We start from the raw sequence: 26897 nt of genomic DNA, 5'->3' as shown, positions 1-26897 counted from the left end.
AATAGTAACTCATTACTGTCTGACTTTCCAAAGGCAAATCCCCAGCTTCTGGTAATCTTAATGTATTCAATATTCAGAATGATGTTAATATTCTCCTTTTTCTTTAACTAAAATGTACTATTCTGGAGTTACTTGTAAGTCTCAAAGTTATTGTACACATACATTGCTCAGGACACCATATTGACTCATCATTATGTACTTAAGAGTGACTATTGATGCATCAGTTATGTACTGAAAAATAATCTGTCTGAACTGGAGCTAAACTAAGGCCCTTATCAATTTATATTATCAAAAACAGTCATTTCCCCCCTCTCTCCTATGCATCTATTCTGTGGTTTTGGATAGGTTTATCAAAAGGACCTAGTGTTCTCCAGGTTGTCCTAGACAAAATATCATCTTTTAGTAAAGAATTTCACACATTCCAAGATATTTTGAAAAGATAAATGTCTCAAGAGTTTCCAAGATGGTGGCTAGAGGGAGGAAGCAGAAAGCATGTCTACTAAAGTGAAATCTTGGAGAGACACTGGAGACACACCTTGCAGGCAAGGCCACTGAGAAAAGGTAAAACTTTGACACCTCCACACCTCCAGCCAGCGCAGAGAATCTCCACTTTGCGTTAAACAGAGAAACCAGGAAGGCCCCTGGGCCACAGCCAATCACCCATGCCCAGATGGCTTGGGAAGACATGGACAAGGTGAGCTAAGTGGTATGCAGTACTTCCACAGACATCCCTGGGCAAGATCAGCATAGCCCCCTGGACAGAGCGACCCCCACCTAGGGAAAAAAGAGAAACTGAGTAATAAGCAATAAGAACAATAAAGACACATAGCAAAGAGGGTGAGGCGCCCTGAGTGCAGAAGAGTTGGGGAGGAGAATCCCTCCCGGAACCATAAGTAAACAAGCCAGGCCTGGCTGGAGAGGGCGGGAGCAGGGGTGCGGGCCCAGCAACCAGGAGCAGGAAAGCTTGTGAGAGTGGCAGAGGGAGGAAAACTCCACAGGAGAGGGGGGAAGACCCACCTCCCATGTGAGGTGTAAACAAACACAGCGGCTGGCAGGAGCAGCAGCACATGCCCAGCAATCAGGAGCAGGAAAGCTTGTAAAAGCGGCAGTGGGAGGAAAACTCCACAGGAGAGGGGGAAAGACACACTTCCCATGTGAACTATAAATAAGCACACAGGATTGAGAAAGCAGGTGCAGTGTCACCTCCCCCAGTGCGCTTGGAAAGGGGAAAGATTGTAGCAGCGGCTTGTTCACAGGAGAACTCTGAGTAAACAAAGCCTGTGGGGCCAGGTGAGTGTGAAACTCACCCCTGAGATCTGCATAAATAACACTGCCAGCAATGGCAGGCTGACAGCAGTGGGCAGGCAAGCCACAGCCACAGATAGCCATTCACAGAACTGTCTCCAGACTCTTTTTTTTCTCTCTCCCTACCTTTGATGAGAAAACAACCAAACTATACCTGCATGCTCAAATACTTACTGAAACTGTATTGCATTTGAACTTGGGACACTTTGTGGGTTTTTGTTTTTTTCTTGTTTTGTGAAGTTTTGTTCTATTTTATGTTACCCCTTTGATGAGACAACTACAGAACAACATCTGAGGCACCATATCCAGGATTGGAGGCTGAGGGAGGAACACCAAAATTATTAAGACTGAAACTTCATTGCATTTGAACTTGGAAGTTTTTTGTTTTTGTTTTTTTTAAATTTTATTTATTTTTCATTTTTTAATTTTTTATTTTATATTATGTTTTTATATATATATACATTTTTCTTTCACTTACTTATTTTTTACTTTTATTCTTATCTTTACTCTTTTTATTTTTTATTTTCAATCCTCTCTCTGTCTCTCTAATGCCTTTTCAGCTTACAGTTGATTAGTACACTGTCTCTCCCTGTTTATATCTTTGAAACTTTTTTGTTTGTTTGTTTTGTTTTTTTCTACTTGATTATTTGTTTTTCCCTTTCCCTTTAATTTCTTTGCTATCCATCCCCTCTCACCCTTCCATTCTAAATATCACTAGTGCTATTATTACAAGCCAGAAAATATTTAACTGCACACAGCACAGGGACAATAACAACACCAAGGGCAATGACAGGAAGACAAAAAAAACAGGGAAAACAGTTTCCCCACAGCAAAAAATGAGTACAGGAACCAGAGGGAAAGGAAGAAAACAGATACTCAGATCCAGAATCCAACAAAATGAAGATAAACTATGCCAAAGAACTCAATGATGCCCACAAGAATAATTTAAAAGAAGACATACTACAGGTACTCAATGAGAATTTTATAGAGATGATACTGGATATGGTCAACCAAAACATACAGGAGACACTCAAGAAATTCCAAGACAACAAAAATAGAGAATTTGAAAAAGCAAAAGAAGAAATAAAGGAAACCATAGAAGCAATGTATAAACACCAAAGTGAAACAGAGAACACTATTAATAAAGAGATAAATGAACTCAGGACAAAAAATAGACAACACTAAAGAGGAAACAACGCAGGATATGGAAAACCTCAGAAAAAAAGAATGAAATAGAATTGCAAAACAATACGGAAGGCCAATCCAGCAGAATAGAAAAAACAAGACAGAATCTCAGAATTCGAAGATAAAATGGTAATTAAAGGAAAAACTTTGACTCCATCAAAAGACCAAACTTGAGAATCACGGGCATCGAAGAAAGAGAAGAGGTGCAAGCGAAGGGAATACATAATATATTCAACAAAATAATAACAGAAAATTTCCCAAATCTAGAGAAGATATTCCCATACAGATGCAAGAGTCCTCCAGGACACCAAACAGACCAGATCAAAATAGAACTATGCCACGACATGTCATCATTAAAACAACAAGTTCAGAAAATAAGGAAAGAATATTGAAGGCTGTAAGAGAGAAAAAACAAATAACATACAAAGGTAAATCCATCAAAATCACAGCAGACTTCTCAACAGAAACATTAAAAGCAAGAATAGTGTGGGGTGAGATCTCCTGGGCACTGATTGAAAATAACTTTAACCCCAGGATACTCTACCCAGCAAAACTATCATTCAAAATAGATGGAGCAATAAAAGTTTTCCATGATAATCAGAAACTAAAACAATATGTGACCACAAAGCCACCACTACAAAAGATTATTCAAGGGATTCTGCACACAGAAACTGAAACCCAACATAATAATGAAAAGACAGGCAGCACCAAACTACAGAAAAAGAAAAAGCAAGACAATAGAGAGTAACCTTGACTTATGTACACACAATCAAACCTTCAAACAACTAAGACAACTAAATGACAGGAATCACCACATACCTATCAGTACTAACACTTAATGATAATGGACTTAATTCACCCATCCAAAGGCACCATTTGATGAAATGGATTAAAAAGGAAGATCCAACAATTTGTTGCTTACTGGAGACCCATCTCACTGACAGAAATAAGCATAGGCTTAGGATGAAAGGCTGGAAGAAGATTTACCAAGCCAATGGCCCCCGAAAACAGGCAGAAGTAGCAATACTTATCACTGACAAAGTAGACTTCAAACCTACATTGATCAAACGAGACAAAGAAGGACATTCCATACTAATAAAAGGGGAAATAGACCGAAAGGAATAATAATTATCAACTATATGCACCCAATGTCAACACGACCAATTTCATCAAACATATCCTGAAAGACCTAAAAGAATAAATTAACTCCAACACAGTGGTTGTGGGAGATTTTAACACCCCATTATCATCGATAGATAGGTCATCCAAACAAAAAATCAATAAAGAAATCCAAGATCTAAAATATACAATAGATCAAATGGACCTACTTGATGTCTACAGAACATTTCATCCAACTTCTACACAATATACATTCTTCTTAGCAGCCCATGGAACCTTCTCCAAAATTGATCATATCCTAGGGCACAAAGCAAGCCTCAGCAAATATAAGAAAATAGAAATTATACTGTGCATACTATCTGATCACAGTAAAACTAGAACTCAACAAAAAAAGTAAAGACAAAAAACACGCAAACAGCTGGAAACTGAATAACTCATTACTTAATGAACAATGGGTCATTGATGAAATAAAAGAGGAAATTAAAAAGTTCCTGGATGTCAATGAAAATGAAAACACAACCTACTGGAACATAAGGGACACAGCAAAGGCAGTCCTGAGAGGAAAGTTTATAGCCATGAGTACATATATTAAAAAGACTGAAAGATCCCAAATCAATGACTTAATGATACATCTCAAACTCCTAGAAAAACAAGAGCAAGCTAATCCTAAAACAAATAGAAGGAGAGAAATAATAAAAATAAGAGCTGAAATCAATGAAATAGAAACCAAAAACACCATACAAAGAATTAATGAAACAAAAAGTTGGTTCTTTGAAAAAATAAACAAGATCAACAGACCCCTGTCAAACCTGACTAAAATGAGGAGAGAAAAAACCCAAATTAGTAGAATCAGGAATGCAAAAGGGGAGATAACAACAAGCAACATGAAAGTCCAGGAAATCATCAGAGACTACTTTGAGAACCTATATTCAAATAAATTTGAAAATCTTAAAGAAATGGACAGACTTCTAGATACATATGATCATCCAAAACTGAACCAAGAGGAACTTTGAGCACAAGATAAAAGCGAGTGCACCCAAGGGAGATAGGAGGATAGGTAAGACACCTAAAAAATTAGCTGGTATTCATTCCCCAATGCAGATACCTTAAAACTAAAGCAGATACCTTAAAAGCAACTGAGACCAATATGAGAAGGGGACCAGGAACTAGAGAAAAGGTTAGATCAAAAATAACTAACCTAGAAGGTAACACACATGCACAGGAAATTAATGTGAGTCAACTTCCTGTACAGCTATCTTTATCTCAACTAGCAAAAACCCTTGTTTCTTCCTATTATTGCTTATACTCTCTCTTCAACAAAATTAGAGATAAGGACAAAATAGTTTCTGCCAGGTATTGAGGGGGTGGGGGGGAGAGGGAGGAGGTGGAGTGGGTGGTAAGGGAGGGGGTGGGGGTGGGGGCAGGGGGAGAAATGACCCAAGCATTGTGTGCACATATGAATAATAAAAAAGTAAAAATTAAAAAAAGAAAGATAAATGTCTCAATTCTTAACTATTTCATCCACTAAACAATACAGGTATTTTCTAAAACAGTCGTCATCTGAACATATTTTTTTGTATCTGCTCATGAAGTAGACAGAAAGCATAAATGTAAGAAATATGTTCTAGTTTTGTTCATTGTGTCCTGTCTCTGCCTCTGACATATAAAACATGTGAGAATGAAACCCATCTTTATCCATATGTGAATGAATATTGATTATGATTATTGTTACTTCTTGCTATGGTTTAGATTTGAAGTATCCCCAAAAAGTATCATGTTTTGAAGGTTTGGTCCCAAACAGGTGGATCAAATCACTGGAAGATGATTTCATCAGGAAGGCTCTGACTTAATCAGGGGAGTAATCTACTGATGGAATTACAACAATGCCATTATAGGTAGATAATGGAAAATTTTGGATGTGGGACCTAGTTGGAAGAAGTAGGTTACTAAATGTGTGCGCTTGGAAGGTGCATCATGCACTAGTCCCTTCCTATTTCTCTACTTCTCTACTGTCATGATGTGAGACAACTCTGCTTCACTGTGTTCCTGCTACCAAGATATTTTGCTTCATTTCAGATCCGAAGAAATGTAGCTAGCCAACCATACAGTGTAACCTCTGAAACTATATGTAAAAATAAATCTCTCCTCCTTTAAGTTGTTTTTTTTTCAAGTATTAGTGACAATTACAAAAATCAAATCAAAGCAAAAGAAAACAAACACACTCCTCACACATTTTTAGGCTAACTTCCAAAGTCTACCTTTTAGCTAAGAATAAATTTATTGTGTCTAAAAGGTTTTCAACTCTCAAATACTTAACACAGATGGCGAACTCTCAAATTAATGTCCAACATAGTTTTGAAAGAATGGGTGTGTGATATTCATACACAATGCTCTTAATTTGCATTTAGACAATGTACCCTGGCCTTTCAAAATGACTGGCACATTATCAGAAATTAAGCATAAGAGTATCCACTGGCTTTTCGATACACAAAAGTTCAGGAAACATAAAGGAAATCCCATAATATAATGCCATAAATATCTACTTTGTTTTTTTTCTAAATAGATCTCTGTGATGGTTACTCTTGGTTGTCAACTTGTCTAGATTGAGAGACATCTAGAAAATTAATATAGCATACTTCTGAGTGGCTCTGTGCTTGTGTTTAAAGAGATAGTTGGCATGTGGGTCAATGAACTAATTGGAGAAGACCTGCCCTAAATGTGGTTGGCACCAAACCAATTGTATGGGCCTGAATGGAACAAAAACAAAAGAATGGGTAGCACAGATGACTGTTCAGACTCACTTTTCTTGAATGGGTCAGTTTCTTATTTTTTGCTGTTACCATTACCCATGTACATCAAACTCCAGATTCTCTTTAGCTTTGGAATTTGTACTCACACCAGCAACTCTCCATGGAGCTTCCATCCTTCAATGTTGGACTGAGACTGCAACATTGGTTCCTCTTGTTCTGAGACTTCCAGCTTCTTGAACTGAGCAGCTACTGGTTTCCTGACTCTACCAACTCTGCAGGCAAACGTTGTTGGACTACCCAGTCTCTGATAATGTAAGAAAATCTAAGTCCCCTATTGAAATTATATGTATTTTCTACTAATACTATTCCTTGGGAGAACTCTGACTAATATAATTGCCCTGGTAAGTAAACTGTATGACTTATTCGTGCTTGCTGTTTTTCATGTACTAACTAAACATGAAGTTAAAGTGAAATACTGTCTTGTATGCAAAAATTTCCTTCATAATTCTTCCTCATAATCATCTTTTTTTTGATACACTGTAGCTATTGGTTATATCAATTAGTTAATATTGTTGTTTTCCTATTCTTCAATTCTATGAATGTCATCTATATTCATATGGATCCATCCTAATCACAATTATTATGATTTTTGTTTGTTCTTTGTAGGCAAAGAAAGTTGTAGCTCTTTAATCAAATATAGTGCCTACACTTTCAAAAGAGATATGTTAACAAAGAAGAAAAAGAAAGAGAAAAGTAAACAGAGAATGAGAGAAGAAAATGGAAAAGCAGAGTTTCAACCCAAGTTTTATTGAATGTAAATGTTCTCTAAAAAATTACAGGTTCAATTTTGGAACTTTCCCTTATGAACATCACTCTTCATAACAAATGCAGATGAATGATCTTTCCTCATTTTCACTATAGGAGATCCCTCCTTATTTTGAGCAGAAGACTTGTTTCCAATGATTTGTTGCTAATTACACGAGAGGCATTAGAAGCACAATGTGTGAAAAATGATTTTGGACCAGATCTACCTCTTTATTTTTTTTGGCTGTAAGCAATGGAGAAGGAAAGTAACAATACTGTAAATGTCACTTTAGTGTCCTCTTCCTACTGGGTGAGGGCATATTTGATTATAATGCTTACCCATATTGTTAGTAAATAGAGGACCATTCATGATCAGAAGGCCATCCAATCGGTCCTATCATTATAAAAACATATTGTCTTTCATTCTATGATTCCAATGGGCTCTAAAATAATTTATCTAGAGCAGTGAAAAAAACCCAAAAAACTCTGGTGCTGGGTTTTAACAGTTCTAGGATACAGAAGAAAACAAAAATAAGTACATACACTCTGAATACATATTTTTTATATTCTTCCTTTATAATTCCATAGAAGTTTATGTTTCTGTAGACATTTCTCTACATTTTCATAGAGCATGGAGAAATACTCAGTACTTGATCAAGAATCATTGAGTTGAAAAAGACTAAAGTTGAAAAGCTCCTTTCATCAACCTGAAAGCCTATTTGATGCCATTTCTCATGTAGTGTGTTTCATTACCTTCACTTCACTAAGGAATTCCACACTCCTTATTTCCAATAAACACACATGAAAAAAAATCACCTGCTAAAGAAAGTCCTCTAAAAGAATGTCCTATGAATATGTGCTTGCTAAATTTCACTGTAGATGATTTTAAGGAGAGATTGTATTGTGTGACTCCCATTTAACTAACATACTTGCTCAGGAAGGAAATCTGCTCTCTGTATTTACATAAACCAGCACAGTGCTAACACATAGCAGATGCTCATATTTCTTTAAAAGTTAGTTAGGGGAAAAGATTTTATGATTCCTAGAGTGATTAAATATACAATGACAAGAGGTTGGTTATCCAGAGAAAATTGGACAAGTTACAACATCACTTCTGAGAATCACCTTCAAGATTTTTGTGAATATAATATTTATTTATATAAATTTATATATATTTAATATGTATATTAAAGAAAGAAAGAATCTGAGAATACATAATCAAAATGATCAGCAAAAAAATCTAGAAACTATCAAAAATTACTATTTCATTTATGGCCAAATAGCTTTTAAATAGTTTGAAACTAAACTTATAAAAATTTGAAGATTTGGCTATAATATGTCATTTGTCATTTCTATACCAGAAGCTAAAATATATTTAGTCTATTTCAAATTATCATACACAGGTGAATGTGAGCCAGAAAGCAAGACTAAATCTTTACTGAGTTATCAAAATCCATCAGTAGAATCCTGTTCAAAATGGAAGTAAATTTTCTTCACCATCCTAAAGGATTCTGAAGATCTGGGAGAGATTTGTATACATAGGTGGACTGGCTCCTATGTTCTTCATAAAAATAATCCTATAAACTCCCTATCAAAAATAATTAATATTGTTACAGTGAAAGAGGTATTGAAATTTGATACAGTCCTATTTGTCATTTTTTTCCTTTGTTTTTTCCCTGAGCTTTGGACCTTTACCCCACTCCCATATCATTGCCTCTATCAATCTCCTGAGGTGTTGCTTCTATGCTCTTTTCTAGTGTATCGTGTTTTCAGGTTTTACATTTGATCCACTTTGAGCTGATTTTTGTATAGGGTGAGAAATAGAGGTCAAAAGTCAAAATTTTCATTCTGAATATATTGGTTCTCCAGCATCATTGATTGAAGAGCCTATCCTTTCTCCAATGTATGTTTTTAGTACCTATCACATGAATCATTTGGTTGAAATTAATGAAGTTTGTTACTCAGAACTGTTTTCTGTCTCATCGATCTATATGTCTGCTTCTATGTCATTACCATTCTGCTTTGATTATTATGACTTTGTTTACATTTTGTAGTCAGGTAGTACAATTCCTCCAGTTTTATTCTTTGTGCAGAAAGCTACTTTGGCTGCTTTGGCTACTTTGGCTACCCATACTTCTGTATGAGTTTCAAGATTGTATTTTTCTATTTCTGGGAGGAATATCATTTGTATTGTGAATCTGAAAATGGTTTGGTAACATAAACATTTTAACAGGAAAAAGTTGAAATAGCCAACACATTTTTGAAAAAAAAGTATTCAACTTCATCAGCCATCAGGGAAAGGAAAATCAAAACCGCAATGAGATATTATCTCACTTTAATTAAAATACCTACTATTAACAAGAGAAAAATAATAAATGCAGTAAAGAGAAGGGAAACTCTTATATTCTACTGGTGGGAATGGAAATTAGTTGAGTCACTGTGAATAATGTGGTAATTACTGACAAAAATAAAAATGAATTGACCACATAATCCAGCTAGTACACTTCTGGATATATATTCAGAAGAAATGCTATTGGCAAGTCAAAGAGATACCTGCATAATCCTCTTTATTGCTATAATATTCAAAATAGCTAAGATACAGAATCAACATAGATGCCCATCAACAGATGAGGAGATAAGAAAATGTGATTTACAAACACAATGGAATACTTTTCAGCCAAAATAAATAATATTCTATTATTTGCAGACAAACTGATGGAACTGAGGACATTATGTAAAGTGAAATAAGTCAGAGAAATTAGTTCTTTCTCATCTGTGGATGATTAAAAAAAGTCAATCTGATAGGTAAAATAGTGATTACTAGAGAATTTGGAATGGTGTTTGGGAAGGGTAATAGAGGGAAGTTGAGTTGCTGGTATCAAAACACAGAAAAGACTAAGATCAGTGTTCAATAGCATAGTGGGGTGACTATAAGTTACAATAAACTTTTACATACTTTTGAATAACCACAGAGAGTAGCTTGACATGTCCAAATGCAAATAAAGAGATAGAAATGCTAATTACCTTGATTTGAACAGTACATTTTTTATATATGTGCCAACACATCATATGGAGCCTCACAACTATGTGCAAGTATTATGGCTCAATCTAGAAATTTATAAACTTTGAAAGAGATGGTAATTTTAGCTGCTCAATGATCATTACACACTGTGTACATGTATTGAATGTCCATACTGTACCCATTAATTTATCTGACTGGAGTGTTAATCAGTAAAAATAAAAAATTCCATCAAAATAAAGAACTTCATAGATTTCTACATTCACACTATTTTTGTAAAGTTTCTTGTGGTGTGCGATATAATTATTAGCAGAATGAGATTTTATGTGAAAGTTCCACTGAAGGTACCCAATGTTTAGTTTCTTTCATTGTCTCTGGGAAATGTAAATATGAGCACTTTTGAACTTAATTTTTCACATATAATGACTAAGAGAAAAGCCAAATAGATAACCCCAAGTAGCTTTAGTAAGATGTGAAATATTGAGCATGAAATAAGAGAAATAATATATCTCTTAAACAGACACAGATTATTTTCCCTTTGCCCAATAATATTATTTATAAGTATATTATATAGAGAGTCAATAAGTATTTACATATTTATATCTTATACACAGAGATTTTTTTATGGAGATGAATGCTTCACTTCATATAACATGCATTAAAATATATATTTATGAACATATATATGCACACTTTTCTTTCTGTCATTGTGAGTATGGGTGAACAAATACTACTAATACTTACAAATGGCCACAATTGATTTTTCTAATAATAAAGACTATCATTGATAAAATGTCAATTTATAAATATAAAAATGAAATTATTTTCATAATAGTATGTTAACTTATAAATGCTTGTGGATATTGTTAGAGATATCACTATAAATATACATGTACATTTATATGCATTCTGTAGATCCTGTTGAAATATGGAATTTTTAGCAAAAGCAAGCTCCAAAGTCTGCATAATTTTTTGTGCCGTTACTCTCAAACTAGCTCATTGTCCCCTCTTTGGCCAGTAACAGAAGGACACCAGGTCTTTTCATGACTAAACAGGAAGCACCCTAAACCTCAGAGCAACCCAGTTGTGTGGAAAACAGAGGATGGGAAAGAAGAGCCAGTGGTCAGAGAGCCAACAGGACTCCTTGGCACATCAAGGGCCCTTCTGGGTTCACCCCTTGAATTCCTCACTCTCTCATTGACTCCTGATGCCCCATCCTCCCCCATCCAAGGACAGAACCAACTCCCCTCCTCACACTCACCTTTCTATGCATCGGAGGCTCCACCAAGATCCCCATCACTAAAAAGCAGCCAGAGGCAAAAGATCATTATTCCTGTGTCCCTGGTTCAGAAAAAGGGCAGCTTCTGAACAGGCTGAGTGATCCTAAACCAGAGACTGGGCTCTGACTTGCATGCCAAAAGGAAAACACAGAACAGGCATCACACATGTGGCATCATGTCAATAGTCCTGTCCAATTGAACCCAACATCCTCCTTGCTGCCCCATCTTCACACGACGATCTCCGTGGTTCAAGGGTGCTTCACATTACAGCAGAAAGAACCTGGGTCCTGCTCAGCTCTTGGCAAGAGGAATGTGCGGAACCTACAGTATCTCCCAGGAGCAGGGAGTGAGGATGTGTGCCCTCACCTAAACAGCACTGAGGACTTGTATCCACTTGGGCTGTAGATCTTGTTGAAATATGGAATTTGTAGCAAGAGCAAGCATTTTAGATTGCCACATTCCTCCAAGAAAAAATAATGAAGGTTTAAACAGTGTTTATATTTGTATATACTATATACATTTTCCTGATGTAAAAACTTCTTGAGACTGTAACTTACCTTGCTATGAATTTCTTATAAAACAAAGCTTTAATCCCCAAAACTCTAAGAATTCTCAATCATATGGGAACATTACCCAAAAGTGACTGTTAATGATTCTACAATTTTTATATGAAAAACACTGAATCATAAATACAAGAGAAGCAGAGTGAAGATCCTGGGTACAGCTGCACCTGTTCCACCCACCAGAACACTGTCACATCTAAAAAAGTCTATTTTCAGACATGTGGGCATTTTCTTTATAGTCAGACCTCACTCTGATTCTACTCTTAATCTGGAAAAGATACAACGCACACAGTGAATAATGAAAGTGAGGAGCTTCTATGTCTCTTTTCTTTCCTGGACAAAGTATTTGTGCATTAAACTCAAATGCAAGTCCTAAAATGTGTTTTCATTTGGAACCTCATATGTTGACAAATATTATGTTTCTTGGCTTCTTGAAAATCAGATTCTCCATTTTTTCCCTCTACAGCTCTGCCAACATGTATTTTGCTGTTTGCCATCCCTCTAACCAAATATACATTCTGAAGGAAACAATGTAGGTATTTTTCTCTTCTTATTTTGTATATTTATGGGATACAATGTGATGTTTCAATTCAGGTGACCACTGAGTGATGATTAAATTAGGGTAATTAGAATACCTTATTGTCCTTAACATTTTTTGTCATGAGTATATTCAAAATCCTCTCTTCTTACTCTTTTGAAACATATAATAATTTATGTTCATATTGGTCACTCTGCCATGAAATAGAATACCAGAAACTCATTTTTCTTACCTAACTTCAACAATCAACATTGTGATTGTTAATCAGCTGTTCTTCGTGTCTCCCCAATCTCCCCAGACTCTAGGAATCATGATTAAAGCTCTCAACTTCTACAAGATCAACCTTAATACATTGTATATATGTGTGAAATCATGCTATTTGTGTTTTTTTTCCTGGCTTATCATGTATATATATAATATATATTTCACATACGTATTTTTATATATAAATAATATATATATATCACATATATGTGAAGTCATGTGGTATTTGTCTGTTTCTTCCTGGCTTATCTTATTTAATGTCTTCTAGGCTCATCCTAGAAGACACTACTGACTGAAATTCATCCTTTTTAATGGCTGAATTATATTTCATTGGATATACCCATCATAATTTCTTCATCCATTCATTGCTTTCTTGTTTTAAAGTAACAGTATATTCATTCCTGCTTCAAGACTGTTTCTTACTTTGTCCATTTGGTTATACTGATCTTTTAAACTCCCTCTTCACTGCATTGTTTTCAATTAACTGTTTATGATCTCGCAAATTCCTCAAGGAAGAGTAGGGACACAAGCAGTTTCCCTTATCTTGTCTTTTGAACACTTTTACTTGATTTTGTACACTTACAGCAATCGTACTTAAGGAATTTTGCCATTTTTATTCTTCTATTCTGGGATATAAGAGAGTATTTCTATATTGTGCACTGTTTTAACTTCAGAGCTTTTCCTACTACTGCATCCCGAAAAGCATGGGAACGAAAGAGATCGATAAATAGTCATTGAGGTAATGATGAAAGAAATAAGGAATGAAACTCTTTATTCATAGAACATTTATAGAAACTTGTAGACCATTCACTGTCTAGAATGTTCTAAATAAATGATCAACAGTAGAAAGAATAAGCTGGGTGTCATGTTTTAATCACTCCTTAATCTACTTTCCCTTGTTTTAAGATGTTACTGTCTGTGATCTTGGAAATTCTTAAAAAGAACTCTCAAGAATAAGTGCAAACCTGTTCAGCTTTTCCTGTATTTGTTCTTGCTCATGTTACTCTCAGCAGTCATCTTATTTTCCATGTTAACTCTAAGATCTTATGTTTAGAAGACCTAGCTTTGGGGAATTAGAAAATTGAGATACACATTCAGCTATCAAATTCATATAGATATAAATATAAAGAAATGTCATTCCAATTTGTAAAATGTGTCTCAGGACTTCCTCCAGCAGCAATAGAGGGCTATTGTCTATGCCATAGTATCCACTTCAACAGTAACCAAAGTTATCAAATATCACCCCAAAATTTTATTAACTTGGGTGTATTTTTCAGAAAGCCTCCAGGAGCAGGCAGATGGCATTCTCCTATTTGCACTATTCTACTGCAGAGAACTAAAATTTAAACTATCAGCTACCTGCCATTTCTGGAATTGCTACAGATAAAAACTCTTTGATGATTTTAGTTTTCTGCTGCTTGCTTGCAGGCTTACAGAGAATAATTGCTGCCATAAGAAACACTACTGAAATTGACAATAAACTGAATTTGGCTGGAAGTACATTGTAATTCTGTTCTATATTGGTGAGCTGCACTGCTGGGATGAGTGTTTATTTAAAACCAAAACACCAAACAAAGCCCGGGCTTTAATGAAAATGTTGAAGAGAGAATCATCCTTGAGATAGTTATGGCTACTCAGATTGAAATTGTTTATTAGAAAGATGACATTAAAGTGGATTGTTTTCGGGATGTAAACTACTACCAAATACTTTAAAATGTTTGGAACAGTAATGAAAAGACAAAGACACAAAATTGTGAATGAGACATTTTGAGGAAAAAAAATAGAGGAAAAATAAGACGGAATTTGTGCAGGAAAAAATGGTAGGGAAAGTTGACAGGAATATAAAAGTAATTGAAAAAAGTTGTTAATAAAAGAATAGAGGAAACCGAATAAAGAATGCATCAAAATCAAAATAGTGAACATATTTGTGACTATTATATGCACTTTCTACATATTTCCTTACCTTTTTTTGCAGACATTTTAAATTATATCTATATAATCATTTCTAAGATACCCATATATACAGTATATATTTTATTTCACATATATACTCTCTCTCTCTCTCTCTCTCTCTCTCTCTCTCTCTCTCTATATATATATATATATATATATATATATGGATATATAGATATGTAACAATTGAAGTACACCAGCAGGATAACATTGTCCCTTTAGGAGCAACTATTAATGAGTAGTGAATTTTACTAAGAAGTAATTTAAAGCAAAATGGTAAATGGTAGACAGCAGACTATTTTGGAAAATTATAGAATATTGTAACTCTGATTCTGCAACAGTTAATGTGAAATTTTGCTAGTTAGGGATGAATCCTACTTCAAATTAGTACATCTTATTAAAGTTTCATATGAGGTTTTAGTTCTTTCTATGCCATTTAATTTCATATGAGTTTATCCAGATTCCAAAGCACAAGATGAATCCCACAGCAAACAATCCAAAGCATAGAGAGACACAGGAAAAACAAACCAAAAGAGGCAAAGCTTGGTTTTTTCTGAATGTGCAGGATCTGTACCTCCTGATTTTTGAGGTCAGTTTTCTGATGCACAGATCTGCCCTTAAGCAATAATGTTTTTAATGGTTTTGTGCTATCATCAGGGTAGATCAGAACCAAGGCTATTGCCACTGGCCTTTTTTCAAGGGGCTTAATAAATTAGATGTTTACCAAAATACTTCTATACTAACTTATTAACTAAGGTGCAGCTGAATGTAGAATGCCTTAAGGCAAGAGAAAAGGCAGATTATCACAAAGTAGCACTGATTTAATAAGGAAGTAGAAGATAAAAGGATATACAATCATCTATCCATGAGAACAAAGAAGTAAGATACATTAGCAAATATTGATTTTATGTTTGCATTCTCACAGTTTGACTGTAGTATCCCATAGAGCACCCCAAGTTATTCTGCAGTCCCACAAAACCTTTTTCAGTAGTCTCTTAAAGAGCATGCTCTACTTGCATCCATTAAAGCTTCAAATGCAATTAATATCTATTGAGTATACTGTGTGAAAGATGCTTCAATGATCAGTTTCAAATGCATTACATATCTAATCTTTCCAAGAGCTCAACAGAGGGTTATTAATTCCATTTTAAAGAGGATGAAAATTTAAAGGGTAAATTAAATAACTGGATCAAGAATAATGCCTATGTAGTGGTGAGGAGAGAATTCTAGGATGACTGAATGATGGACACAAATTCACTCCCCAAAAAGCAACGATAAATGAGACAAAGGTTGTTAAAACTACAGCCTCTGGACTGCGGACATTGCCAAAACACATATATCAAATGAGAAGCATTTATTCAAGAAAAAAGTGAAAACTTATTGAGAATAATGATCTTTGTTTTGCCTTGGAAATTTCACACACCCACTCAAGGTCTATGACATGGTAATAGAATAAAAGGCAAGAACCACATGATCATATCAAGAGATGTGGGGAAAGCATTTTACAAAGTTCAATGCCTGCTGATGACAAAAAATACATTAAAAACCCTCTCAAAAAATCAAGAATACAAGGAATTTTCTTAACCAGGTAAAACACATCATCAAAAAACTAGTGGTGAACAACCAGAGATTTTCCCCTAAACTCAGGAACATGGCAAGGATATCATTTCTCATCACCGCTGATAACCATCATTCTGAACATTCTAGTCAACAAAATCCAACAATGTAATGATCTCAAAAGAAGAAAAAAAACTGTCTTCATTCACAGATGACATAATCTTCTATTGAGAAAATCCTAAGAAAGCCACACAACCATATAGGAAGAAAGAATAAAGAAGCTGGGTAAGGAAGCAGGATCAAAGACAGCACTAAGAAAATGAAAAGGTAAGTCACATACTGAGAGAAAATACTTCCAAATCATATATCTAATAAAACCATGATACATAGACTTAATAAAGAACTCTTGCACCTAAGTAATAAGAATAAAGATAGCCTATTTTTTAAAAAAAACTGGACAAAAGATTGAATAGAATGTTTCCTAAAAATCATATGAAAGTTATTAAACATTAAATAATAATCAGCATCGTTACCCATTAATAAAAGGAAAATTAAAACTATGAGACACTATTTTACATCCACTGGGATGGCTATAACGTAGAATGCTGATGAAAATGTTTAAGAACTAGATTTTAGTGATGTTGCATGACTTGGTAAATTTATTAAAAATCATTGAATTGTTCACATACTCTGAGCAAATTTCATGGTATGTAAATTAGGCTTCCACAAAGATTCTTTCCAAAAGGTTACTGTTTATTAACCATTTGTTTGTTTCATGAATCAATCTCCATGCTTTTGCTTACCTCAATTAACCTTACAAAATATTTGTTATTACACAAAAGAGTAAACTGAAGTTCAGTGAGGTTCTTACTCAAATTCTATCTTTCTCTACAAGAAAATGGGGGGGGCATTAGAACTTGAAACTACTTATGAACTCAAACTTGTTGAATTTAAGAACTACATTATACTACTGGAAGATTTAGACTATCTCCTCAGCTATGCCACATAGTAGACCTAAGTGAAGTATAATATTCCTTGTAATATACTATGGTACCCTTCTGTTACAGGCTGAATTATGTCCATCCAAAATTCATATGGCAAAGCCCTTAACATCTACTACCTCAGAATATTATCTTGTTAACAGGTAGTACATTTTCAGAAGTGATCAAGCTAAAAATAATGGTCCTTAAGGTGGTGTGTAATGTAATCTGACTGGTGTTTTCATAAGAAGAGATTAGAAAACACAGGGACACACCTGGGATATGTCTACACACATAAACACACACATACACACAAACACGCACGACACTGTGAAGAGGATGACCATCTAAACATCATTGCCTTGGAGGTAATAAACCTTATGAGCAGTTTGACCTTGGATGTAAAGCGTCCAGAACTATGAGAAAAATCAATCTGTGTTGTTGAAGTCTCTTCTGTCGTGTTTGCTTATCAAAACCCTAGCAATCTAATATAGCTTCTAAGGCCACAGTATTGTGGATTAAAAATGAAAATATACATTGAAAAGTAAGTATAATTTAGGGAGTGATAATTTTCTGTTATACAACTTTTCTACTACATTGGTAGAATTTGATTATCATTATATTTACTGTCATAAATACTGAGACCTGAGTATACAAATATTTTCTCGAGGCCTAAATTAACGATTTGGTACATAAATATTCAGAACACTCCTCTTTCACTCAAGTATAGATATTTTTCTAAATTTTGCTTGTATTTCTCATATCCCTGGATTTTCCTTTCTTTTCTTCTTTCTTTTTATTTATTTATTTCAACACAGTCATACTATATAGCACAGGCTGGCCTCTAACTCACTGTTCTGCCTCTGCGTCCCATGTGCTGGTATACAGGCATGTACCACCACTCCCAGCCAAATTAATTATTGTTTTTCACTAAGATACTACTGTATACATTTTGATTGGTGATATCAGTATTAACCTTACATATTATTTGAGCATCCAGGGTACTGCCATTCAGTCAAAGTAGAACAAAGCACTTGAAAAATGTATATATGTATACTTTTTCATATATATATATATGAAATACATGCACAAATGAATGCATACACAAAGACAACTTAGTCTTTTAGTGAATCTTTATTGATTTCTGTTATAGACTTCATTTCATAATGAGTCCTGAAAATTAAATCATGTATTTAGTTCCAATATGACTTAAGACTTTAATTGGATTTGTAGGCAGTAATTTATGTAATATTAATGGATACTTTTCAAAAGTAGCTAATTAACAGCTGATCTTACATTTTCCTTTTAAATAAAAGAAACTAAACATAATGTAAAAGAAAAGAAAGATAGGAAGGGAGGAAGGAATGAAGGGAGGGAGGAAGTGAGAAAGGGAGGAATGGGGGAAGTAAACAAGCAAAATAAAATACTCAAACAGTTTTCTCCTTTACTAATAGTAGTATAGATTTAATTAGCAGAAAGACAGCATCATTCAGAGACTTTGGGTAGTTTTGTGATACATTACGTATCTGATTACCTTATTCCTATAAAAAAACAGCTAAATAATTTAAATATAATTCATTAAAAATGTATTTTCAATGAGAAATTTAGGAGTTGGGTGATAGATTAAAAGCTTCCTAAAGCAGAAAGATTTTATAAGATACTGCCATGAAAATTTGTAGTATAAAAATATATTTTGTTTCCTTTTTTATGTAGCTAAATTTCTTCATTTTGTGATGTTTTCATAACAGCCTGGAACAAATATAGACTATATTATTTGAATGGTTCATGAAAGCAAACTTAAGATTTCCTCATTATCATTATAGTTAAAGCAAAGAGCCAAGGTTGTGTTCTTTGTTCAATCACCCTTCAAAACTTTGGCTCTACCTTGCCCAAATCCTTACCCACAAGGGCCCTTCTTTACCCCATCCAGAAAAATATGAATGACTGTTTTTCAGCAGCTCATAGTCATAATCTTCAGTCCCTCCCAGAACTGATTTTTTAATGTAAAGTATGTTGGTGGGCTTATATCATTCCCCTGTGAGAAAAAATTTGTCTCTGAAAAAAATATCAAAACCATTTTCTTTTTTTTTTTCTTCTTTTTTTTATTGTTTTATTATTCATATGTGCATACAAGGCTTGGGTCATTTCTCCCCCCTGCCCCCACCCCCTTCCTTACCACCCACTCCACCCCCTCTCTCTCTCCCCTACCCCCTTGATACTCAGCAGAAACTATTTTGCCTTTATCTCTAATTTTATTGAAGAAAGAGTATAAGCAATAATAGGAAGGAACAAGGGTTTTTGCTAGTTGAAATAAGGATAGCTATACAGGGAGTTGATTCACATTAATTTCCTGTGCATGTGTGTTACCTTCTAGGTTAATTCTTTTTGATCTAACCTTTTCTCTAGTTCTTGGTCCCCTTTTCCTATTGGCCCTTTTCACTAATCCGCCCCTTTGTTGGTAGGCAAAGCAGAGGGGCCAAGGGCTAAATGGGCCATAAAAATTCAGCTGCTACCTTCCTCTATAAATTTTCCTTAATGGTGAATAATACGTCTAGAAAGTCTGGCCACATGAGGGAGCATACTCTAGATTAATAGAAAATGTTTTGTGGATAAATAAAATACTATTGTTTATCTTAAATACTACCTAATATGCAGCTACTCAGTACATGCTACCACCTGATAGCATAAACTAATTTAATCGATTTAGTTCACTGATAAACAAAATGGGGTGCTTGGAAATCCTGCTGCAATTTCAATTAGGAAGCCAATGTAACATGCAGATTTTGGGGTCCTGCTGAAGAATGAGATTTTGCATTTTAATAAACTCGTTGGTGACTCCTAAGTATGCAGAAGCATGGGATCCACTGTGTGGTGAGATGTACATTGGATGAGTTAGTCAAAACACTTCACAGAGCAGCAATGTCATATGCCCTTTAAGTTTCTAAATTTTATAACCAAAAGCTGAAAAGCAAAAGTTGAGAATTGAAAATAAGTAACAAAAGGAGCTTTCCCTGGAATATCTTAATGTTCCACCTCTTTGATTTCAGCTTTTAACCATGAAAGAAATTCTTAAGGGAAATTCTATGATTGTTTTCAATTTGCTAATTGTCTATTACCATCAGTGTATTGATCTGAGAACATTTTAATCCCTTGAAAAATATTTTTTAGAGTCAAATGATGTGGATTTTACTCCTGGTATTACTGTGTACATTTTCCAAGGCCAAGGGCCAGAAAGTTACTATTGTGTGTCTCAGTTTCCACATATGTAAATTTAACTTTGATAATGTTCACCTACCTTAGTATACACAAGTCATGAATTGGATCACTTCCTATATGTTAGTCTCATGAAACTGTTATTCCTCAAGGTTCCTAAACAGATTTCATACAAGAATGATGTGTAATAGATAGTATTCAAGCCAAACAAAAGTTAGGATTGTCATTTTTCTCCTTACTACTTTTTTGTATAGATTCATCTGCCCAAAAATCAGTTTTAAAATACAGTGTTAGTTTCTTTTCCCATTACTATTACTAGTTAAGTTATTTTATGGCTGCTGTCCTTAGAAGCTAAAGTAATATTTTCTGTGCTATGAATAATACCATACCTTTTACCTTCAAGCATATCTTACAGATTGTAAATGATTGCCACAAAGGTTTTTAATTTACCAAAGTAATACTATCATCTAGATAAGAAATGCAAAATTGTCACAATTTGCAAATATTGGACCACAGAAATATTCAGCATGGGAAAAGATGGTAGTAGATTAAGTCATTTGGTTAGTAGAAAACAAATTTTTTACATGCATGTCAAAAGATTATTCCATATGATTGGAATAAATTTGCAATGACATTTAAAATGTAAAGTCTCCCAGGACAATTAACATATTCTATGTTCTGTGGGCTGCCTTATAATACCATAAATGTTTGACATTGGTTATGAATAAATGCTGAAAATAACTTTCTCACTTTAATTTAATCATTTTTGTTTGATTTGTCTTTTTTTAAAGAAGTTCCCAGATACACTCTGTTGATTAAAACAAGGAAAATCAATTTGATTGTGTTATATTTCTTTCTGTTTTTAACTTTATATTTAAGTTCAGTGGAAGAGAAACTCACAAAATTAGATGGGTATTCAGTTAAGCTGAATGGCTAATACTCTCTTCCAAGTAAGTCTTTCTTAAGTGAATCAGAAAATCTCAAAATTAAACAGGTATATTCAATTCATTCCATGAGAATTGCTTATGATAAATTTGGGGTATCTTTCAAAATGAGTTCACAGTCCTTAACACAAATCTATCTATGAAAATGAAAAACAAGCATCTCAAAATATATAGGCCCTGGATTATCATCTATACGTATTAAAAAAACACCTTATAATTTGATTGAGGTAAATGAATTTAATGTTTTGAACTCTGATGAGGAAACACAGTAATTTACACCTATTAAGGATGTTTGTCATTGAGTTTGTGGAAGAGGAAATGGGTGTAGCCCCTCTTCTTTAGAAAAGCCAAGGGGATTTTTTTTATGTATTCCGAGAAATAGAGTTTAGTAGAATGTCTCATCATAATGACAGTGGTGGATGCATTCAGTTACTCCTAACTTTTGTTTTTATTCATTTATTCATACGTGTATTCATTGTTTGGGCCATTTCTCCCCCCAACCCCCACGCTTCCAGGCAGAACTTGTTCTGCCCTTTTCTCTAATTTTGTTGAGAAGACTTAAGCAACAATAAGAAAGACAAAGCGTTTTTGCTAGTTGAGATAAGGATAGCTATACAGAGAGATTCCTAGCATTGCTTCCATGCACAAGTGTGGTACAACCCAACTGATTTATCTCTACCTGACCTTTTCACTAGTTGGATCACCTTCCTATATTGACTTCTGTTGCTTCAAGGTTTCTGTATTAGCTCCTCTTAAACAGGGACACAAACTCTCAGAATGATATCCAATAAAAGGGATACCCACTGCTGTGAAAAAATCTACAATATATCCTCCAAGGTTTTTGCCACATTTTATACATAGATTAAATTAAAATAGTGTTTACAAACAAACAAATTAATAAGTACATGCAATTTAGTAAAGCACAGTAGAATCTTTTAGGGTATATGTGACTTCTCATTTTTAATCCCTGTATTAAAGGATAAACATTCATTGCTTTAATAGTCTTTCATTTGCTACATTACAGCAGCTTTCAATAGCAGAATCACAAAATTCAACCTATTAATTTAATGCATTAAATCCACATAAGTAGATCATCATTTGAGACAATCAAATCAGGCAGCAAACAGGTCAATATTATGGCTCACGTAAGTTGATTTTTTATGACAATGAGCTTGGCTCCAGTTGCCCAAATTTTCATTTGATTTCTTAAGTACAAAGGAAACTATCAGCAATGGACAGCCATAAGCAATTTGCTCTCAAGCCAAAGCAGGAATTTGACAAGTAAATATTGTCATCACTGCCATTTCAATTGATCTGACAACTGAATACCAGAATGACCACAATCTCTAGATGCTGGTAAATTTTTTTAAAGGTAGAACTGGAATTTACCAGTCTTCATTGCCTTGCTAAGTATCTTTATATATATGTATTTTATCATGTCTGAAGCTAAATATATATTTAATATAAAACAAAAAATAAAATTTAAAGATCAGTATTAATTCAGAAATGGAATTGATAAAGCTTGAGAACTTGAGGCAATGTATACAGTCATAAATGTAGTAACTTGCTGATTATAAAGTTCTGGAGGGAAGAAAAATTTAGATTAACTGTTGTCTATTCTGGAGAGTTCTAATTACCAACTTTAGTGGGAAATAAGTGATGACATTTTAAAAAATTGAAAATGGACATAAGTTTTGTTATTAATAAGAAAATGTCCACATAGGAACAGGTGAGATGTATGATGGTGTTGCCATCTGCAGTCATGGAACATGGATTCACTCTCCTGCTTGCTTTCTCTCTATCAGCCTGAGTGATCACAGAAACGTTTTCCTCTCAGTTAGGAAAACTAGCTAATACCATACTAAAAGTCTGATTCCCTAAAAGGACAATTGAAAAATACATTCCAGAATTACAGAGAGGTTAATAAGGTAATATAACTTTTAATCCTGTCAGAATTTTGGAGTGAGACATTAAAATTTTCCTGGACAAATGTATACTCCAAACTTCCATTCACACCTCCAAAAAAATCAAAGGGCTTCAAATAGGCAATTATCAGAAATCAAAATTTGATGTCTTTTATTTTCTCATCTTCCTTCTTGATTTTCTTTTTTTTAATTTTCTTTGCTACCTACATTTCTCTTTCAGCAAGTATAGTCAATCCCTTGCCAGTTATTCTTGGTTTCTCTGTATACATTTAGAATGCTAGAAATTCAATGGCCAAAGTCCCATCTATTTCAGCAGGGGAAAACTTAACTCACTTGTGCATGGAAAGAAGAAACTATCCTATGCCTGCAAACATTTCCCCCAAAGATTTTGAAGAAAAATTTATACACATGTATGTATACATATACATTCATATAAATATACATATATATATAAATTATTCTGCTGATTTTAGCTAATTATTGGTACAAGCACAAAAAGTAGGCATAATGCAGTCTGTGATTAAGAGCACAGATGCTACAGACCAGCAAGTGTGTACCACATCTGTGCTTAGTCAGAGGCTCAACAAAGAGAAGGTGGTAACATCTGCAGGAGATTAGGCAACCATGCACTGAGAAACCAAAGAAGGGCAATATTTTAGACTAATTCTCCTGGGTGTCTTCCTTCTGGTTAAAGAAAATTGAGTCCCATTTAGTTCCTGTTAGACTACTGTTCATAAATTGCTATTCTTTCTTCACCTCCTCCTTAATTTCCTTATGTGTGCTCAGCTAATTGCTCAGGAATGCCATTATTAAAATCCAAATTAGACCTTTCCCACTAACCCAACGCCCTCTCAATTCTGAAAACACCTGGGCTAAATGTTTCCCTACCAACATTTCACTCCACAGGTTCACTCTTAGGGAAGCTATAAAAGAATTCTGACCCTGAAATAACTGGGGAACATGGAGGTGTCAGAGATGAAAATAAACATTACTAGGCAAACAAACTTTGGGTTCTTATTTTGAAACAAATATTTGATTGACCGAAACAGATTGATCAACTGTGATTTTTGCATGGCTCCTAAAGTTTCTACTGTGTTTGTCTGAGGCTATATAAAATGCAAAGAAAACAACTGGTTTTTAAAGAAATAAAATCTTAAAGAAAAATATCATTACATATTCAGAATGTGAAGTATTGAGGAACTCAACAAGTATTCTGTATAGATTGGTTATACAATTCTATACTTGATTGATTTTTTTAAGTAGGTTTTAGAAAAAGCTGTATGGATTAAAAATTGCTGATAAGAATCACTAATATGAACTTCATTCTTTAAACTGGCTCATCACCAAATCTTAGGAAATTAACAAAATCTTCTCTCAAATATCACCTATATCTACTTTCAATTACTATGTTATTTTAAGTATGTGAGTTCAGAAAGGAACAAATGAATATATATTAGACAAGCTTTTAATAGAACATTTACATTTGGTACATTTACTTGGAACTCTCCAAGTGAAATTTAAATTACTATACTTCTTAAACTTCTACAATATATGTGGACTAAAAATACACTTCATTTTGGATGTATATTATCCATTTTGTAACAATGGTATGTCTATGAATACTTTGATTGATTCAGACCACTAAATCAGTTATAGTAAGTATTTATCTCTCAGGTATAGCCTAAGATATTCTCTGGCTACTTGAGCTTCAGTTTTCCATAATATGGCATGATACATGTATTTTCATATCTTCCAAGTTCTATATAGAACACTATGATCATATCTTTTTGTGATCAACTTCTTGTGTCTGAGAGCTCAAAAGAAGTACTAGAGGAGATTTCATGTTACTTGGGAGGAATTGTCTTAAAATAGTAATGAGATTTAGAATTAACACTACCTCTAAAATAATATATGGTTTTGTCCATTAGAGAGGGACATAAAATATTGAAGAAAATAGGAGATTGGGCCCTAGTACCCATTTTCTAACTACTTGAATGACATTGACAAAATATTTTACTTGCTTTAAATACACACTTACAAAAAGTAAGGAGCAGGTCAAAAGATGTTTAGCTAATAGATTCTAAGATCCCATACTAGCATTATTATTTCACAACTTTGTTATCTTACTTTCCCATCTATCCAATGGGAAATCACTTGTTCTCCACAAAAAGAAATTAAGTGAGGGCTTCTTATGAAAGTGTTTGAAAAATAAAAATTCTTTGAACATTGAAGAAATGGACAGATTTCTAGACACTTACACACATCCAAAACTGAACCAAGAGGAAATTAATCACCTGAATAGATCTATAACACAAAATGAGATTGAAGCAACAATTAAGAGTCTCCCTAAAAAGGAAAATCCAGGACTTGATGGATTCACTGCTTAATTCCATCAAACATTTAAAGAAAAACTAATATTAACCCTCCCTAAACTGTTCCATGAAATAGAAAGGGAAGGCACACGCCTAACTCATTTGACAAGGCTAATATTACTCTCATCACAAAACCAGCCAAAGACACCTCCAAAAAGGAGAACTATGGGCCAATTTCCTTAAAGGCCTGTAGTTCCTCAATAAAATAATAGCAAACCAAATCCAACAATACATCAGAAAGATGATCCACCACAACAAAGTGTGCTTCATCCCACGTATGCAGGGGTGGTTCAACATATGCAAATCTATAAATGTAATACAGCACATTAATAGAAGCAAAGACAAAAACCACTTATTCATCTCAATACATGCAGAAAAAGCATTCGACAAGATCCAGCATCACTTTTTTTTTAACACTTCATGATAAAAGCTCTAAGAAAACTAGAAATAGAAGGAATGTACCTCAACATTGTAAAGGCTATCTATGACAAACCTACAGCCAACATCATAATTAATGGTGAAAAACTGAAACCATTTCCCCTAAAATCAGGAATGAGACAAGGGTGCCCATTATCCCCACTACTTTTCAGCATAGTACTGGAATTTCTAGCCAGAGCAATTAGGCAAGAAGAAGATATAAAAGGAATACAAACAGATGTAGAAACTGTCAAAATATCCCTGTATGCAGATGATATGATCCTATACCTTAAAGACCCAAAAAACTCTACCCAAAAACTCTTAGATACCATAAAGAGGTGTAGCAAGGTTTCAGGATACAAAATCAATTTACAAAAATCATTAGCTTTTCTATACACCAACAACAAATAAACTGAGAAGGAATACATGGCAACAATTCCATTTAAAATAGCCTCAAAAAAAAATCAAATACATAGGAGTAAGCTTAACAAAAGTTGTGAATGACCTCTACAAGGAGAACTACAAACCCCTAAAGAAAGAGATCAGGGAAGACTACAGAAGATAGAAAGATCTCCCATGCTCATGGATTGGTAGAATCAACATAGTAAAAATGGCTATACTACTGAAAGGAATATACATGTTTAATGCAATTCCCATCAAATCCCAATGACTTTCATCACAGAGATTGAAAAATCTACCCCAAAATTCA

This window comes from Castor canadensis, chromosome 4, assembly GCF_047511655.1.
Source record: "Castor canadensis chromosome 4, mCasCan1.hap1v2, whole genome shotgun sequence".
Classification (NCBI taxonomy): Eukaryota; Metazoa; Chordata; class Mammalia; order Rodentia; family Castoridae; genus Castor; species Castor canadensis.
This window is presented reverse-complemented; position numbering follows the sequence as displayed.